This window comes from Sitophilus oryzae, unplaced genomic scaffold (genome assembly GCF_002938485.1).
Source record: "Sitophilus oryzae breed Bouriz unplaced genomic scaffold, Soryzae_2.0 scaffold_1516_pilon_pilon, whole genome shotgun sequence".
Classification (NCBI taxonomy): domain Eukaryota; kingdom Metazoa; phylum Arthropoda; class Insecta; order Coleoptera; family Curculionidae; genus Sitophilus; species Sitophilus oryzae.
The window spans coordinates 76,289-97,910 of NW_022146188.1; positions in this window are offsets into that span (position 1 = coordinate 76,289).

The window sequence follows — 21,622 nt, forward strand, 5'->3', positions numbered from 1 at the left end:
ACGCACAACAGCCAAGAAAAACAGAAGCGTGGCTAAGAATTTAGTAATTTAAAAAAGTCTTTTAGATACAGTAGTAGGTATTAAAAAGTTTTGTGTTTAAATGGGGTTTGCCTTTAACAGTTAAAAAATTATATCGTAAAGTGTAACTTTCCGTAAGAATTCTTTTTTTTGCTTGCTTGTTTTACGGATAGGTGCGATCGCATAATTATTATTGATAATGTTTTATTTAATTTTAACATTACTACTTTTTCAGTGAATCTTTAAATCTGTTTTTTTTGTTAAGTTCGTTATTTAAACATATGTATGTAATATACTCATATTAACACTAATCATATTTTTACGTTTTTATTCATCATTTTCAATGCCCCCCCGGTTGCATCTTTGTAAAGGACTGTGAATTTTTTAAATATAAATATATTACGCCTTTTATAAAACCGGATTTATCAATACTTTTTCTATGTCACTTACACAATAGTATTTTGCATAAAAAAAATACTATAAATGCACATTTCAGTAACATTGGTTTTTGTAGCATTTTAAAAATTACATTCAGAATAATTTTGGTTTGGTTTGGTTTCGTAATATAGTCATGAGTAAATTCAAACAACATCAAAAATGTTCATTTCTACAATGGTACATATTGCTACCATAGTTTTACAAATTATATAAAATACTACCTACTAAAGTACTAACCTAATTATCTAATTAATAATTCATACTAGTCAGTTTATGATTTGAGATAATAGATATCGATATAAATATTTACAAATTTCCAGAAGTAATTCACTTAAGAATAAGAAGAGAATTTACATCATTGGAAATTGGCAATCACTGTCCCCCAATCTTTATTAATTGTTATGTAATATATAATACTCATTTAAAAAAAGAAACAGTGTATTTTTTAACAGTTACCTATATTATATTTAAATACACATTGAGACACCTCTGTTTCTATTTGAAACCTGTGTGCTTTTCATATGAAATTGGTTATTGACTTTTAATTTTGATTAACTGATCTCGATATTGAATCCGAAATTTTTGATAACTGATTTGAAATGCAAAACTTCAAGAAATATTCAGAAAAGTTCTTTGCAATTAGTTACAGATTTAGAACCTTACTAGATCAAAAACATCAAAACAGTTAGATACACGTAACCCAACAGGAAATTGAATAGCTGAGGGTGGACTCACAGTGGAGCCTGGAGGACAAATGATGATAAAACACTGACAATCACTTAGACAGAGTAACAAAATAATGTCAAATCTATTTTAATTTTAAAATAAACTGAATATCGTTTTGAATTTTGTTAAGCTCATTATCTTCTTATTTGAAAAATTTCGATACGTTGCGTGTGGAGTACACACAATATCACAAGGAGATGTATAGGTAGGAACTTTTGAATTTTAACCACATTATTTTAATAGACGAAGACCATCAGAAAAATAAACATTAGATAGAGATTGGCTTATGCTAACAAAGTAAGACACTTAAAACCGAGCAACAACAATTTATTACACTCAAAACAGACGTTTTATGTTTTCGTTATTAGAAGTATTAAGTAGAGTTATAATAAAATATGCTAGTACTAAAGCCATAAACCGATTAAAGGGGCGTGTTTTATTCTAGAGTTATTTATTATGTGAATATTGAAATAGATAAATTAATCATAATGACACAACTAGTATTTTTGCACAGACAGTATTTACTAGTATTTAAGTTATGAGTTATGAGTATTTAGTAATGACTAGTATTTCTTCCGAACAGACTGATTTTTTTCTGTTAATGCAAATTTTAGTTCCCATAATGTTCATTTTTTTCTCACATTATAATATAAAAAAACGCGAGTGTGAAACTGATTTATTTATCCTTTTGGACAAAATGAGAGCCATGTGTAGTGATAGCAGATATTCAACTAATGGTTGCAAATAGATTTATTGTGAAATCGGGTAAATTAATCATAATGACACAACTAGTATTTCTGCACTTTATAATGCAGGGTATTTTGTTCACACCTTTTCTGAATTATTCACCCCTTTTCAGTAATTTTTACTTGTCAATTGCATTTTCTCAGATGAATAATTATAAATATAGATCATTTAGGAAGTGGCAATGTTGCATCCCTTTTAGTGTCGGAACCATGGTAATATCAGAGATTAAGAAATTAGACCGTAGACAAATTTGCGGTGTACAGGCAGTTTTCGAAAAAGATACAGGGAAATTTAAAAAAATAACGATTTTCAACATCTTGTTTTGCGAAAAAAACCTCATAGAGGTGTTCCTGGGGTCAAAATATACCCCCCCCCCTCGTGAAAATATTTGCATTTATTTAAAACTCACCCTGTATAATATTGGGTACACAAAATATTCCAAATAAACTCTCCAGTTTATATTCTGATGTACGTATAAGTTACTGGAAATTGAACCAGCATTTCAACCTAACAATCATCTACATAAATTTTTTAACTCTAAATTAGATCACGTTCAAATCGAATAGCAAAACGGCACATTTTCATAATTTATAAGGACGCCCTATTCACTACGACAACATATAAGCTAGTACGTACGTACGCCTTTATTACTGTGGCGTCGGTTTTGCAAGCTCTCATTTGCGATCTTTCAAGAACATTTATGGTATGCTGGTCATTTTGGAAAACGACTTTAATAATATTTGGAATAACGTTTCCAAATGTTTCGGCCGCATATGTGGCTCTCGTGGCGAAAACTGTTACCTTGAAATGATGCGATAAACGCTAATATAACCGCTTATTTTGGATTATCGTTATTTGTTGGGTTACATGTACTTAGCGCTCAATTGACAATAAAGAAATTAGCTCGATAGTGTTGTTTGATAATAGTGCATTATTTCTGTTATTTCTTAATGTTGTTTGCTGTCTATTTATTGTTCTTTTTGTATTAAATTTTACATAAATTTGCACTATTTTACGGACAAAATTATTAAACACGCTCTACATTATGCGGAGAATAGACCGAAACAGGTCAAGGTCGCGTTTCGTCGTCTAACTTTGGCGCGTATCGGCTTATTTCGTATTGTCTTGATCTACTTCGATTTGTTTCGACCCCCTTTTAATTCTGAAAAGCGCCTCAAAACTACTCGTAAAACTGCAGAGAAGGGTGAGGGGGATTTTTTTGGCATTTCCTGTTCAATTTCGTTTCGTTTTGAAGTGTTTCCAAAACGTGCCGGTATCTGTAACCGAGGCAAAGGACTTTCTTCATAAAGTGAGTTTTTTCTCAGTGAAATAAGTAAACTCAGACGCTTCTAAAATATCTGTTGTTACTATGATATTTCGTTAATTAAATCACGTTTTATGTTCTATACTTGTTTTCACCTAAAAATTCCCAATATGCCGGACTTCAATATGGGAGGCTTAAAAAACGAAAATCTCTAGACTGGAATCGACTGTAGTTCAAATCGTTCAAATTGATAATCTGTGGTAAATCTAATTGAACTCTGACACTTGGCTGACTGACCATTACGGTTCCTTTTTCTAAATATTTTCATTATTTTTTGGGTTTTTGTTCACAAATTCTACTTGATTTTGTTCTTTTATTTAACCTGCAGCCTGCAGTACTAATTATATACTTATAAATAATCTTTTCACCGATCAAGAACTGAGGAATAGGCTGGAAGATATTTAAAAAATGTATAAAACGTTTAAAAACGTATTAGAAAACATTGACTCGTCCACAAATTCGTGAAAATAAATTAGTCCAGATGTTTGTAAAAAGGTCTCTAATTATTTTGAGAAGTTTCATCGTATCAGTAATTTTCAGGTTTGTAATATTTATATGATAATAAATAGATTAAAACTTATATTAATTTCAGGAAACAACGCGGGCATTACAGATTGTTGTAAATTAGTTATAAAATATAAAGAAGATTTAAAACAGGTTTAAAAGTTAAGTTAGTAGAGAAGAATAAGGTAATGTTGGTAATGGGACCAAAGATCAAATAACACTTGAAATATATAATATGTACAATTGTAAGTAGTTTTTATGAATATGTTTGATATCTATTGCATTGTTTTTATATTTCTTGAAATATATATTTTTTTACTTTACAGGATACACAAACAATAATAAAAATTACAGTTACTCACTAAAAGCACTTAAGGTTTGTAATAGATGTAGTTATATATATATAAGAATATAAAGCACCAAACCAAACCAAAAATTATGTTTTATTTAACTGGTATTCCTCACATTTGAAAGGAAAGTCATTTTATAAATAAGCAGAAGGACATCGTATAGTACACTCTATATTAATAGTTCTTTTTTACAAACATAATACAATAAGTAGAAGAAGGGGCCAAAAAAAAGAATTCTTTTTTATCTTATACTTGTTAGTTGACGCATCACTAGGTATAAAATTTAGTACTGATTCCAAACATATCGTTGTGGTTGTAACATATTTTGATGTGTTTCTGTGAATTTAAAATAAGTTAATATTTAAACAAACATTTATGGCTTTCCTGATAGGAGTGTGAACACAAATTTAGCTATAATGTGGATAATGTTCTGATTATTACAGTTTGCATGGATGACTGTTTTTGTATGTTGTTATTTTTAATAAAGTATATTTAAGGAGTTTTTCAGTATTTCTTTTTCCCTCAGAGAATTGTATTCTAATCTTTATATATAAATTTTCATAAATTATATCTACAAAATTTATTACCTTATAACTTTTTGCTAAAGACTTTATAGTTGATACAGTTTAACAGTATATAAAAGAACTATTTAAATAAGATGTTTGAAAATATATAGCTGTTTTTGCACACATCAATTCAATTTGTGATTAACTATACTGAAATAAAAACAAATTAAGAGAAATTGGGTGATCTATCAACTATAACATGAAACGCATCATCCTATTTCCAAGTCTTCTATTAATTTTACTTATCTCAGATATCGTCAAATATCGAACTCTCAGATATCGTCAAAACATGAAAACAAAAATTCACTTCCCATAGTTCTTACGTCCCTTTAACTAAAATATAAGAAACACAGGGGAGTCAATATTCTGACTGAGAAAGTTTATGAAATACCTTTAAATAAAATCTCTTCGGATCTGCGGTAAAATACCTTTATTCTTATTAAATAATTTCAATAATCTATATTTTTATTTATGATTTATGACAACCACCTAATAATCTAACTTTAACGTCAACTTGACAATCCTGAAAAATGTTATTGTTAACCAAAGAGTAAATCAATTTCTGAATTCGCTAACGCCAACTTATTTTTCATTAAAAAAATTACCAGTTTCCGTAACTAGGTCGGCCATATTAAGGAACTTTTAAAAGAATTGTACTATACAAGATCCATATTTAACAAACAGTAATATTAATTGATGAGTAATACGGGCAACATCATCAGTAATCGCGCTGATTGGGAAAATTATTGATTGATCCGATACATTTTTAAAAAGAAATGTTTTCTTATTGTTTTAAGAGAAAACTGTAAAATATATTTTTGTATATAATAATAACATGGTTTGATATAAATCAATTCAAAAATAAGAAATAATTAAAGGATTTTTTAAATAGTTTAACACCGTGGATTATAACTTATAAAAGGACCGCCAGAACAGTTTAGAAGAATAGCCAATTCACTATCGGTAACTGTTTTCTAAATGCACCGTTGGATTAATCCAAGTTGGACTTGTGTAGGCCGCTTAACTGTAAATAAGATAGACAACATTAATAAAGAAATTAATAGTATACACAAAATACTGTTAAGTATTGTTAAGTATATAGTTCAAAAATTATTAAACGAGAAAAGCGAGCTCTAACCAAAAATTATAATACGAATAAAAGAATAAATAAAGGTTTGTTTTTTAATAACTGTGACTTATTGTTATAAATTTTTAGGATATTCTTAAAATTGCCTAGATAAATAGTTTATAATAAACAAAAATATATTGCCCGATAAATTCTTTCTTCTTTAAATAGTTTATATACAGTCTTTTTTCTGCTGCCGCATTTCAAATATGTTGCTCGTATATCAAATATATAGCAAGCACATAAAATATCTATAAACAAAAATAAAAATACACTGAAATGATAAATATTTAATTTTTTGGTAATGTCCTTATAAAACTAACTTGATACAGTATAGTTAAAATAAAAAATAGAATTTAGGTAAAAAAAAATAATAAAAATGATTACTAATGTGGCGAAATCAGCCCCGTTTTAATATGTCTCGCCCCCATATGACTTTCTGGAATCGCATTAAAGAAGAGACACCGCAATGACTCGGCCCGGCCGATCGAATGTACGAGAACAATCGAAAGTTCATTGGTATGGCGGCGACTACACGAGAACATCCTAAATCTTTTCTATGCACCTAATGATCTATGGATTAATCGTGAACTGTTTAACAGGTGGTATAAAAACCAAAGCCCTCTGCACAGAGCAACAGTCGGTAGTCGTGCTCGCGCCTTTTAAAATGAATTCAAATAAATTCCTTTTTGATAAGTAGTTGTAAATAGGTTTGTAAATAGTTTTTAAGTGTTTTATGGTGTTTATTAGGAAATAATTAATTAGAATAGCATATACCTTGAAAGTTAATGTAATACTTACCTTTGAAATTTTAGAGTCAGAATTTAGAGCTGCGGTAAATGACACCACAAAGAGACACTCTACGCGTTCTCAATTAGATAGCATTGCGTCTCGTTCTTAGAGAAATGCTTCTAATTTCCCAGATAACACTGGAATGATAATGCTTTATTTTGTTGGCTTTGTTTTGTTAAGGTATGTTTGAAGAAATAATGGGGGAGATTTTAATAATATAAATTAAAGAGCTACTCGTATTAAAATAGTTTTATAGATTTTAAATTGACGCATTTTTTTGTTTTAAAAGTAAAATAATTATTTTTAAAAAAATTATGTTGCTATCAAAATCAAGTTGCAACAAAAAGATTTATTTTTAATAATAAAATAATTATTATGATATTTCTATTCGTATTTACCTATTTGTTTCTATAACCCCACATAAACAAGTCGATTTAACGTAAGTACTTAAACTAATTTCATAAAATTAAAACCAACCTAAAAAGTTTTTCCAGTTTCCCTTTACGTTTTAAACGAGATCGATATACTCTGTAACTGTATAACGAGCATAAGGGCATAGCAAACAATTCATCAGATTCAAAGAGACGATTCGTTGAAAATTGAAGGCCTGCACTTTCTAAGTTGACAGTCAACACGGTATATTTCAATGGCTGATTTTCGATGAATTTTTTTTTCTATTGATTTACATCAAACTTTTATGAAATGGAGGCTGCAAACAGATAAAACTTTCACATAAGAATGATTTTGATATAAAAAATATGATTTGAAGTTTTTGGCGTTTTTTGTTGCCTCGTTCAATTTTGTTTTCTTTTGAGCTATTTCCAAAACCTGGCGGTATCTGTATACAAGGCAAAGGATTTTTTTTTCATAAATCACAGTGAAATAAGTAAACCTAGACATTTTTAAAATAGCTGTTGTTATAATGATATTTCGTTAATTACATTTCGTTTTACGTTATATTGATTCCACAGAATTAATATTTGAACACGCATTTATTTTATGTATAGTAGTAAAAAACTTTTCACTTAAACTGCAAGAATATAATTACAATATTTTTATGATTTAATTTTATTATAATGAATTAGTATATAAAATTGTATAGATTTATTTACGGCCTTAATTCATTAATATAACAGGAATATTGCTTGATGTGTAATACTGGTAACATTATCAATATATCCGCTTGGGAAAATCATTTTCAAGATAGTAGAGGTAACTAGTCTATTTGCAGGGAAGACAATTAAAACTAGAAAAACAAAACCAAATAATAATAATAAGTATTTTAGTTTTTTGCTAGTGCAGTTATTGAGACTATTAAACACTCAGGTACGAGGTTTGTGTGATGTAATGCTATTTCGGGTAGTAAAAAATAAGTGAAAAATAATTCGAACTAGGCGTCGTGTTGTGTCGTGACAACTTCAAATGTTAATAAAACTTATCCAAGGTCGCGATAGTAGATTCAAAAATTGTAAAATCAAAAGATAATAGAGATTGTGTTAGGTGAATATAATTTATGCTATTATTTATCGCCCACTCGGTGCCCACTGAGCGAGTATATAAACGCTCAACTTGTAGATTGTGCTTTAGTTTATAATCATCTGCTGATGATGCTAACATGGTTAGCGAAACGCGCGTCCAGTGTAAAAGTAAAAGTGTTTTGGTGTATTGTGGTGATTTAGTGTTTTTATTTTGCTATTATTTATCACATTATATTCAGTATTACATTATTATCTTCACTTATTTTTGAATATCTGAGTTTCCTCCGTTGTCTTATTCTTCAAAAGTAACATAAAATCATGAATTTTGAAAAATTCGATTTCTTAAACCAATATTTTCCCAAGAAAAAAGAGACCGTTACAATAAATTTCAAAAAAATATAACTCCTCGTTTTGGAAACACATATATCCAGTGCATCATTCAAAGTTGGGCTTGTTTTCCATGTTGCGCCGACGGCAATCTTATTAATTTGTTCCGGTACTTGGGCCGCCCAATAAAACGACAGCTCATGAATAAACCAGCAGAAGTTTTACCTAACTCGAGCCCTGAAGGTGTCTTATTGCTGGTTTGTCAGTAATTTATGTGTGAAACAGAGAGGTGAGACAGTGAGTTTTTATAAATTGTCTTTGCGTGTTCCACGGCGCATTCCCGAATTTATGTTCGACAGTGGAGGCGCTCCCAGGGTTAACTCCCGGAGGTTTTTATGATGTAGTTACCGTTATAAAAAGAAGGAGAGAATAAGAGATCGACTACGAGGAAAGACAAATATCTTCTTTAAGATAATAGAGAATTGTTGTAAGTCTTTTAGGGAAATATTTCTGACATGTTGGAGTTAAAGAAATGCCTTTTGTCTTTCATATTGTTAAAATTAAAGCGCATTTTTAAAATAATCATAATATCTTAAGAAATAGGGTAAATTATTAAAACCAACGATATTATGTTACAGTATTAATAACTGAAATATTTAAATATTATCTTCAGTTTTCACTTAATTTTATGGTTTACGAATTACATTTCTTTATTAAGATAGTAGAGGCTTATCAACAGTTGATAAAATAATGTACTTAAAAATTCATTGTATGCGTTTCATACACAGAAGTAGATACAAAAAAGATTGAAATATTTTTAGTCAAGATACAAACTCTTAGAACTTAGCACAAGAAATAATATTACTTCAAGTCCCATTCATTCAAAACTTGACTATTAAACCTATAAGCCCTTCACTTTAACAAAAGACGATTTGATGATAAGTTCAGTTCACTAAACTTTCTCAAGAAAGGAATCTTGAGAAAAAATGGTGCACATAAGAGTATAAAGATTATTTTGTAATATATTAAGTATAAAAAATAAAATAAGTAACAGTATTAAAAATTGTATAGTATTAATAATAAAGTAAATAAAAAATATATTACATGAAAAAAATCGCAAAAATTTAAAGTATAGGAATAAATTGACTGTAATGTTTTCTATGGTATATAATAAGAAAAAACCTTTATTTTATAACAAATATTTTCTAGATATTTCCTAGACATTCAGTTTCAAAATGGTCTGTATATAAATTTTCAATTTGTGAATATTTCTTATTCGCAAATGAGAGAGTGTGAAATCTAAGGTGACAAGCAGAGATATTAAATAACAGTTTTTGGATGACTATTCGAGACAGATCTGTGTGACTCGATAATGTGGCTTAGAGCTAACTGTGACTTACAAGTAAAATAAATATTTTCTTAGTATTAGGGTACAAAAATAGTGGGGCATCTCGATGCGATGATCGCTGCGATGCATCCGACGCGCACACTGTTTTAAAATGGCGAGTAAATGCGCGTCGGAGGCATTACGGCGAGTATCGCATCGAGAACCTCACTAATTAGGTACCTTAGGCTTCTTTAAATTTAAACAAGCAGTTTTTTTGTTATACTCTGTTAAAATTATTTATCTTTATTTGAACTGACAATTTTATTACATAAAATGCATGAATTTAATAGAAGTAAGTTATGGAGTGAATAACTAGTTTAAATCAAATCTAAATGCAATTATTTACTGTCTATTTATGCTAAAATTTTTGGTTTAAGTATAAGAGTAGTATAGTAAGTAGACATAGGTAGTATAGTAGCAGTATATAAGTAGACAATTAAGGTCTTTTTTTTCTCAATATTAAGAGGCCGTTCTGTGCCGGAAACACTGCCACCTCTAAGGTCTTTTTTGTTTGTCCTCTTTCTATGTTATACCACTCTCAGATCCCTATTATTCTGCACACATGAGACGTATTGTGTGCTCCACTGTTTTAGAATCTTTATCGCAGTGTCTTCAGCAAATGTTTCCTTTATTCCCCTAAGCAGTTCCTTTGTAGTTTTAGAATCAGGTCCATGAACGAAGTATTCTATACCTGTGCTTTGATTTTGCTCTATACCTGCGAATCATAAAAAAGGCCCCCTAAAAAACTCACGGGATTTAATATACCGACCGGACTATAGGTCATTATTTTGTTTAAACTGTTTGTTATAGATTTTTTGAAACATTTACCTTTTCAATATTATTGGATGAAACTGGGTATGATATATTAAATAACTAAAGGGTTTATTGCGTATCACTAGAGATAAAAAATGTCCGTCATAATTTAATGTCCCCAAAAATCGAAAAAAAAACAGACGACTGGTATCAAGTGAAAAACAAATCGGCTCAACTTAAAATTCACAATCTGTCGCCCTAAAGGTTAGACATAATATTTCACAATTCGGGCATAACAATTTTACTATGCCGAAAGAAAGAATAAATCAAATTTGATAAAAGAAAAAAATGAAAATCTAATCCGGCCGAGGCCTTGCCGTTCCCACCTTCGCAAATTTATCATCCGAGTGTGGAGACGTTAGATAGAATTTGCCGGCAACGGTTCCCCATTTATCACTTCTTCCAGCCCGACTCCATCTATCAATATTACAATAATATAAGTCATCTTTCGTTAGAACAAAAGGGCGCGCAGCGGTGAGCCCAGACACCGACACCGTTCAGATTAACATCAATCGAAAAGATACGAATCTTTTTTTCCAATGACCAGCTATTGCCGGCAACATCTATCTCTATTTCATTTTTTTCACGAGGGGAAAAAAGACATTGAGACCAACTGGGAGTAACTTAATCATCCTTATCGTAATCTCGATTTTTCCGAAGAAAATGATCCTATCAAAATTATATCGTTTGTTCCTAGTTCTGTCCAATTCAGACATTGAAGGTTATCGTAGAGAAAAGCTGATTCAAAAGAATCTATCTTTTACTGTGTGTTTATTTAGTGGTCTATTATAACAAACAATAAATAACATTAAGAATCCTAAATTAGATGCATATATACAGTATATACAGTATATTAGGACTGATATACTGTAGATATTTTACAACTCAGGTAAAATTTCGACAGACGATGACAGAAAAAAGGCAGATGACGAAAAAGCCATATCAACCCGTTTATTTCGCTAAAAAGATCTATTATTTTTTAACTATGGATGGGCTTATAATATAACTCCATCGTGCGTCGTCTCTTGTCGTTTTCAACCAATCTTGTTGGTTTATTTCAAAAATGGCAAATCGTATTTCAACATGGAACGACGCAGAACAATGCACGAAAGCGTATGAACTCAACTTTAGATTTTTGAGATTTATCGTCAAACTCTTGCCTAGTTGTAATCTTAGATCTTATAAACATCGTGGATAATAAAGCTATGCCATATGTATATTACAGACGACTTTTGTTTACGGGATTTCCACATGCATTTTTCTATTTCTTTCTTTCTAGGACAAGATCATCGTATAAGCCTATCCTTCTCTCTGAATTCGCTAGTGAGCATGCGCAGAACGATATTAGACGTGAATGCTAACTTGGAGCGTTTTTTCGCTGCGTTGCGTTGCCCCAACAATTATTACTAAAAATATAGATCATTAAAAAAATTTAATCAAGATATAACCGATACGTGTATTTATTATTTTGAAAATATTTGTCATATTACCTCAATATACTTTTTATTAAAGTTTTAAACAAATTAAACAATATAACGATAATTTTTTTTAAATGTTTTAAAATACTACCTACTTTAAAAATTAGTTATAATGAATGGGCAACACATAGAACCAGTAACCAGGGAAACATTAAAATATGTTTTGACGTTGAAAAGTCAAAACAATAAAAAGATTTAATTAATGCCACTTTTTGTGGTTTTTGTATACTGTTTGACTCGTGATAATAAAGAGTTGATTTGGATTTCTGACGATATTTTAGATTTGTGTTCTTTTTAAAAGTTTGCGTGTTTTCGAAAGTTGTTAGTGTGATAAAGTTAGTGGATAAATTAGTGGATAAATTAGTGGATAAATAGACATTATGACTAAACAAATTGTTAGCTAATATGTGAAGCTCTCCGCAATGGAAAAATCTTATTCTTAAAAGTTCTTATTCTTAAAAACTCTTTATTCTTCAACTCCACAACATTAAAAGCATGAAAACATAGGTATGGTTCATATTTTCAAAAATTTCAAAAAACAAGATCTTATTTAAAACTTGTGGATTGTTTTGAAGATAGTGATGACAGCCGATAAATAATAATAATTTTTTAAATTTATTGCCAAACAAACAATCAAAATCAGAATAATCACCTTACACTTTACTTATTATATAGTCAATCGAAAAATTTTATATATAAAACCTTTTTTTAAGACAACAACCAAAGTGTAAGGATAAACCGCATTACATTAAGCCGTTAATAAGGCCCTGTTAAAGGGCTATCGGACATCTTCAGTTGGCGCCGAAATAAGGCTTAGGACGTCTTCTAATGCTATAATCCACTTATATCTGCCCGACGTCCTGCTAAGATATTAGACAAAGCCCCCACTCGAAAATCTGGGTCTATAATCTGGTCGCATTGGACTATGATGACGATCAAAGCGAAATTTCATATTCAATTCGGTACGTCGCGTCGGCATCGGGCGCTAACTAACACAGAGAAGACGTTATACATTGTAAACACAGGCAAAATAAATCCGACTCGAATAACAACGAGATTTTGACGTATTTTCGAATGACGCCGGCTTTGACACGGAAAGCTTTGATGCTAAAACTGTTCATTGAGATTGTGAGAGATCTTTTTTTTTGTCTGTGAAAACTTAAAAATAATTAAAATTTTCTTATCAAATTCTCGTCTTTCTCGTCTCAATCTAATCTTCCATTGTTCGATATTAAATCAACATACGTAAGATTAGATTTGTTTCCAGTGACGTAGCGAGGAAGTCGCGGGCTCGTGTTCAAAAAATTATTAAGCCCCTGTCCTCCGCAATAATTTTTTTTTAATATTTTAATAAAAAGGGAAACATTTTATATTATTTATACTAATATTTAAAAAACGGTCAAGTTTTCGAAAAAAAAACGCTTAAACATGTATATTTTATTTTATTTTTTTACATATTTTAAGTTTTTTTAAAAATGTATACAGGGTGTTTCAAAAAATCTGGTCATTGATTAATCACGATCCTGTTTAAAGCGCTTGATGTAAAAAGCTGATTTTTTGAAAACGGATTCATTTTAGGGTGTAGAGGTTCGATAAGAAGGGATTTTTCGAAACTCGAATTCTAAGAAGATGAAACCACCCCTCAAATATAAGAATATTTTTAGTTAAAAACCTGTGAGTTTTTCGGAAAAACTCTTAAACACGTATATTTTATTTTGTTGTTTTATATATTTTAAGATTTTTCAAAATTCATACAGGGTGCTTCATAAAATATGACCATTGAGTAATCACGATTCTGCTTAAACTGCTTGACGTTTAAAACTGATTTTTGGCAAAAGGATTGACTGTGGAGTGTAGAGGTTTGATAAGGAGGGGTTTCTCGAATCTCAAATTCCAAGAAGGTGACAACGCCCTTCAAATATTACAATATTTGTTATTTAAAAAACGGTTAGTCTTTCGGGAAAACGCTTGGACACGCCTCATTTATTTTGTTTTTTACATATTTTGAATTTTTTTTAAAAAATCGTACAGGGTGTTCCAAAAAGTTGGGTAATTGATTAACCACGATTCTGCTTAAACTGCTTGACGTAAAAAGCTTATTTTTGGCAAACGGATTTTTCGAAAGTTAAATTCCAACGAGATGAAACTACCCCTCAAATATTACCAAGTTATATAATAATATCGCCATATTGTTTTTCTCATGCTGACATAAATGTGAGAAAATTATATCCAGTTTTTATGTTAATGGAAATTCTTGCCTTGCTTTATCATCACCATTACAAATGATTAATTCGACGCGAACGGAGTCGCAAGTACACGCTAGTTCTGACATAATATAATAATAGCTCCCGTATATAGCGTTTAACGCCTTGGGAGCAGCAAGGTACAACTTGCCATGCTAGAGCCGTTCGGTATACAAAGAAGACAATGTGGCTAGCACTACGTTTCAACCACCTATTATTACCTCAGGATTGTGAATCCCAAGTACTCATTTAAGGCTGAGTCGACCTCGGTTCCCCAACTATTTCTATTTTATTAAAAATAGTCGGCTGATGAAATGCCGGCTGTAGGATTCGAACCCACAACCTTTGGATTGGTAGACGAGAGCTGTACCTCTACGCCACCTTTTATTATGATATATATTTGTATAAAAGAATATTTTTTATTGTATTTTCTTTTATTTTTATAAAAGAAAAGTAATTGCTATTTTTCTAACATAAAATATAAAATAGGTAAAAAAAATAATTATTAAATACAAACATTATTTTTTTTTGATATCTGGATATATAGCATCTTTTCTTCCTATTGCAATTCTGCATCGAAATAGTTGGAAAGTACAGATTTCTCTAAAATTTTAAAGTAACTTTCCATTCCCTATAAACCAGAAAATCTGTTGAATTAACTTATTTCTAAATTTTTGCAAAATACATTAATTAGAAAAAAATATCGTTTATTTCGAGGACATTTTTATTACATTTTTTTTTCATAAAAATATAATTTTGATCGTTTTATCTATCTTTTACTACTAAATCGTGCTGTAATGTTTTACTCAGTTGCAAGGTTATCAACTTTGTTTTTCAATTGATCGAATTGATTTCTAAGGTTCGTGACGTTTTCAAGTACGTTTTCAGACCTTTGGAGAGACTTAAAATAGCACTTTCTAAAAATATTAAAAAATCTTATTTTGTATATTTCTAATATTGTTTTAATAGATTTGTCCTCATTCACTTCTGCTTTCTAATTGAATGTTAATATGATGTTCAATGCTTTTTGTAGAACGACGTACCTAGATCTTAAAGCTAACAGAGCAACGTGTCTGGATAACCCATACGTAGGGTTTAATATTTTTAATGTTCTTTATCTAGATCTTTTGAACACTTCTTTTCAAATATCTTCCATTTACTCGTACTCTGAGCGAAATTCACATTAATTTCTTCCACAAAATCAAAAAAGTTGCTTATTTCAGAGACACTTCGTACATTGCCATTTGCGACCAAATTGAGATTCCTAGCAGTACGATTTTTTTTAGTAAGAAGTAAGGAAATGAACAAAAATAATGTTTCATTGGCTGCCCACTGTTTTGTGAGCCATTCTTGTAACTGCATAAGGATTATGGATCTATGAATGACAATGATGAGCCTTTTTTGGTATGTTTAGTTGTGCGAGTAGGATATGAACTTATATTCCTTTACAGGATTATTGGATTACAGCATTGTTCTTCTAAATCAGGCCGTTATAGTGGTATTTTTCATATTCAAGTGCAATTTCTGTGTTTAGTTTGGCAGATCGAAAAATCCAGTAAAGTCGGCCCGATGAGTGAAATAATGATTTCCATCAGTTTGGTAAACTTAGTGAGGAAATGGTACTGGGAATCCGTGGTTGGTTCTTTGTGAAATCTCGTTGAAATATTAGTATTTTAATAAAAGACGCTTTTAGATGCTTCAAATTTAATAAACGTAAATCCTTTTCAGGAGTTTCTTAAAATTAATTTTTAAAAAAGTTTTAAGTAATTCTCGAACAGGAACTGAAAAGCCGAAACATAAATGTAGAGTTAAAATTACTCTCATTAAACTTAAAACAACTAAAAGCATGTTTTATTAAAATACTAATATTATTGGAAAAATTTAGGTTAAGCTCTTTTAAGTTCTCTGTATACTATTTTATTTTATATTAGGTTGAGTCTTAAATAAGTGGAAATATTTTCAGAGCTGATAGATCTCGATAAAATAAACATTTTCTAAATAAAATATATGTAGGGTTTTCAAGGCCTTAATTTTTTGCTTCTTTCATTTTGCTTCTTTCACAGATGAAGTAAGTTTGTTTAAACATTTTCTCTTTACCGTTTTTAAATAATTCCAAAACCGAGTTAATTTACTTTGAAAAGTTCCAAAAAATCATTTTTTGCTTAAATTTTGCGAACCACTGGATCTTCTCTCGATTTTCTTTCTTGTAAATTTAATCTTCTACCTATGTTGCCATATTATCAAGAAATTATGTGTTTAAAAAAACTTAAAAAAATCATTTTTTTTTTTCAAAAAATAATTCCAGATTTTCAAAAATCTTTTTTCGCAAAAGAACAATAATCGTGTTTCTCGGGTCGAAATATATTATTTAAGATTCACCCTGTATAACTTATATATGATTTTAGCTCTAACTACAATTATGTAGATGAAGCAAACTTTTTTTAATAAAATATTTTTTTTACTTTTTATTTTTCACCACTGTATTAAAAAAATGATTTGATATACTTAATGTTAATTTTACGGCTGACAATTTTTGGTAGCTTCCGATTAACTACCATATGATTGAAAAAAAAACAGCGTCAAACACGGCTGGGGATAGACGGGATAAACGTTACTTACTAAAAGTTGACATAAAATTTGTCAAAATTACCAATAGTTTTCTTCTTATCACGCCCTCTCCGGCCGAAGGTTGGCGATCCAAATGACAATTGTGGCTCTGGAAACTGCAGCCCGGAAGGTGTCCGCAGACGAGCGTTCAAACCATCTCCTTAAATCTTTTAGCCATGAGTTCTGGCGTCTTCCTACAGATCTTTTCCCTTGCACTTTGCCCTCTATTATGAGGCGCATTATTTCGTATCTACCACCTCTCATCACATGACCCAGGTATTGCATTTTTCCTTCTTTGATTGTGATGTATCTACAATTCTGCATGCGCTGAAGTACTTCATCGATGCTGAAGTACTTCATCCTTTGTACCCATGAGATTCGCAGCATCGGTCTGTACAGGGTAACTCGAATTCGACGCTCATCATTGGGATTTCGGAAACCGTACGAGATACAGGATCGGTTAAATTTAGGCAAAGTTGCGCAATTTGATGCTCAATAAAATGCCGTATTGCATTTTGAAAAATTCCGAATATGTCTGAATATATTCGAAAAAAAAACCGGAATTTTCAATTTTGTTTTCTATCGTTTCCTGGCTTTATTTGTTAAGATAACTTAAAATGAAAAACCAATTTTTATGGCCACTTTTTCTGCTCTATAACTTGCTCTATGTGATTAAATATTGACTCTGACGTTTCGGCTTCTGGCGACCATCATCAACTGAATTTTTTTAAATACGGCCCTGATTTTTTTTTCAATTTAATTAAAGCCTTTCATCACTCTTAAAACACTATATATAGTCACTTTGATATTTGCCGACCTTTCGTACAGAAAATTCCATCACCAGAATATTTTATGCAAAAAAAAATGCAATACGGTAATTTTATTGAGCATCAAATTGCGCAACTTTGCCTCCATTTAACCAATCCTGTATCAATTACGGTTACCGAAATCCCAATGATGAGCGTCGAATTCGAGCCACCCTGTACACATACATTTCGAAGGCCTCTATTCTCTTTTCCAACCAATTCTCTTAACGAATAGTTATAGAGAATTAAAAAAGGGTAGAACGTTTCCAGACACAAATGTGTTTTACAAAAATTATGTTTTCTCGAATTTAAAATTAATTTTTACTCCATATAAAAATAAATTATAAGTTTCTTAAAGTAAACTGGCAGTAAGCATCTTTAAAAAAATAAAGAAAAGCACGGGCTACGTAAATGACGTCTAAGGCTTGGCCTCGCCAAAATTGTCAACGATTATCATTCCCCCGACATATTTGACTGCCACTTTTTCGCTCGTGTAGTCATTAAAATTTAACTCAATGTAATTATTATGAGCACACATGTACCAAACATGAACCGCTGATTTACTGATTTTTATTTTCAAAGCAAAAACAATCAGTATATTTCAGCTTATTAAACCCGGCTAAAATAAGCAAAAACACGAATATTAAAACGTACTTATGTAAACGTACGGCCACTTTTAAATTTCAATGCTTTATCTGAACGTAAATAAGCCGGCTTAGTTGAACAATATAACGCAAATATTGAAGGTTGCCGGCGGGTAAACATTAAAGGCAATTAGAGCGAATTTGGAGGCCCACGCTTGCTGCTTGCTCGCAACAACGTCTGTTTTGAATTTTGTGGGTGTACTTTTTAGCAAAATTGTAAGCGGGCTGCCTGCTATTTTGCAAGGTCAATAGGCTTTTAGAGGTTTATATCTTTTATTGCAACACAACCTAAGTATTAATTAAATGATATAAGAGTCAAAGAGCAACTGAATGTGGTAGATAATGATTTAGTATTGAAACCAAAAGAATTTCGGACTTGTCTTTATTTATTTGTTGAAACACAACTTTTAGGTCAGAAGGATCACTAAATGTTATCAAGTGCAAACTAATCTATTTCTTATATGGTTTATTTGAAATTGTAACATGCTCTTCATAGTGACAATTTTTCTCGAAATACCAAGTGCCAATGAGCCACCCTCGTTCCATTTGAAAAAATTAATATATGATTAAAAATACGATTTGGACATTTTTTAACGGGCTAGGACAAGACACGAAAAATATTAGACGATTTAATATATTTTTTCAATGCTCCTTGATTAAAAATTAGTGTTTTTAACACAGCATGGCACTCTAGATTGAAATTCAAAATACGATTTTTTTTAAAGCGAAAATGTCAAAAGTTGACATATGATATGTCATTTTATTCAGGGTGTAATGTTCTATCGAATAAAGTAGAAAAATACCGAGGGTGCCATTTAAAAATCAAAAATTGAAAATCATTTTCGGTGAAATAAGAAGTGACCAAAAACAATTGAATACGTTAATGAATCCTAATTTATATCATATACTAACATACCAAATGTAAAGAAGAAGGTAAATAAAGAAGGTATAGGGATGAGCCGCATTTGAGACAACCCCGGTATATATTTGGAATGGTTTGAGACCCATGCCATTAGTTCTGCTATCTTCAAACCTAAAATCTGGCTTCGATATGTCGACATTACTTTTATAATCTGTAACGAAACCAATAGACGCTTGGATTCCTTCCTCAATCAAGAATTTCAACGCACAAAACGATTCTATCAAATTTACGATTGAGAAAGAGAAAAACCTCTGTCTACCGTTTCTAGATGTCCTTGTTAGCAGAAATGGGGGATCTATTGGAATTTGTGTATACACACTGAGAGAAAAAACGTTGTACAATCAAAAATAATGCTAATGAATCAAATAAAATCAAACATGTTTTGGCCTCATTAATGGTCATAATTGAATTAATAAGATAACTATTGATTTTATGCATATACTCGTACATATAAAACATACATGATCATTGTCATTGTTAGTGGTATATCAGATTTAGAATAAAACTGCTGCCTATTTGATTTAAAGAAATATATATTTGTTTATTAGTGTTTTCCTTTTGTTTTTCAAATACATTCCATTTATTTCAAGCCTTTCTCTTTATATTTTCAAATGCAATGCTTAATGATTTATTAATATGTCACTTTGTTTAAAGCTTCAGTTGATTTTAATCGAATAAGATCAGTACTAACAATTTAAATGAAATAAATATCAAATTTATTAGAAAAATAACTTTATTTCGGAATTAATCTTTTGGTGATAAGTAGGTAAATACAATTGTATTGAATGTCTCCCAAAATAAAAAAATAATAGATATAAGGGTATCCAGGATTTGCAGGTTTTCTGAATCGTATAATTGCAAAAACGCGGTTCCTAACGCCACTATAGATGAGCAAACCGCGCTATGTTGAATTTAAAAAAGTGGGGTTTTTAAATTTCTTGAAAAACTCGAAAGTCAATCACTTATTGTTTCGCGAAAAAATATTGTAGTTGGGTAATACATTAAATTTTCCACCCTGTACAAATTTCAGTTCTGTACAGGATGAGTCAACGATAGAGTGGTAGAATTTTACGTAGAATTTAAAAAATAAAATAAATAATTTGGCGTTGCATTTAAAAAAACATGTTATATCCGCAACACTTTTTTGAAGCACTCTGTATATTCTACAATAATTTTAAAATGTGTATCTTAACCCTCCCTATAACTTTTATATTTAACATTTTTTGTAAATCTCAAAACAAAGGAGATAATGACCTTACGCCTAGCGTTTACTTACCCTGTACATTTTGTAATGTTTATCAATATATTTTTTTATCTTTTATAAGCTGTAGTAAGTTCCACCTTTTTAACAATTTTGCTAGTTTGACTTCGTATTCCTCTACATCTGAATTCTCATCGTCTAGCGAAATATTACTTTGTAAATTTGAATTGTTGAATTCGTCCAGCGTTAAATTCAAAATCACAATGCATCATATCGGCCGGCGTCGTTTTCATCACACTTCAAGAAAACCTTTGGCCGCCATAATGCTACTGAAATAATATTAACGTTAGATCATTCTAAACAACTACTTAAACAACACATTACCTATAAAAGATACAATTCTCCTTTTTGTCACTAACAATTGTCATATACTATAAATATCATTGTACTATTCAAAATAATGGAACGCGAAAAAAATCATACAACAACGTGTGGCTGATCGGGCTTATCCCGTCAATACCGCCAAACACCATCTTTCGATGTCCACCTCAAATGCATGACTTTCTATTGGAAAATATTAATCACGTGGAAAAAACCTAACAGAAATGTTAGCAATTCTTATAGAAATAAAATACTCTCGTGCTTAAAATAAATTTATTATAATGGCGTCTTATTGGAATAAATAGACAAGCAACACTTTTCAAAAATAATAAGGCAATGCCAGTTTATTTTAAACGTGGTTCTTTTGAAACATATAGAGTAATAATTACTTTAAAAGGACTAATAAGATAAGGATTAGATATCCGATAAAACAGTATTCACTTTATTTCGAATGCTTTAATTTTTATTATGTATATAAAACAATATTATATTATCAGCAATCATTTATGAAACAAATAACTAGGTAAATCGAATTCAATCGAACGAGTTAATTATTTTAACGTGATTTATTGTGCATTTTACAATGCATTTTTTTTCATGAGTGCAGAAAACCGACACATACGGGACAATATTTAAGTTGTCAGTCAAACCAAGAATGTTGTAATAATTATTTTATATAAACATTTAAAAAACTTACTGACTGGAATTTACAGGCATAATTTTGTTTATCTTTATATATATATA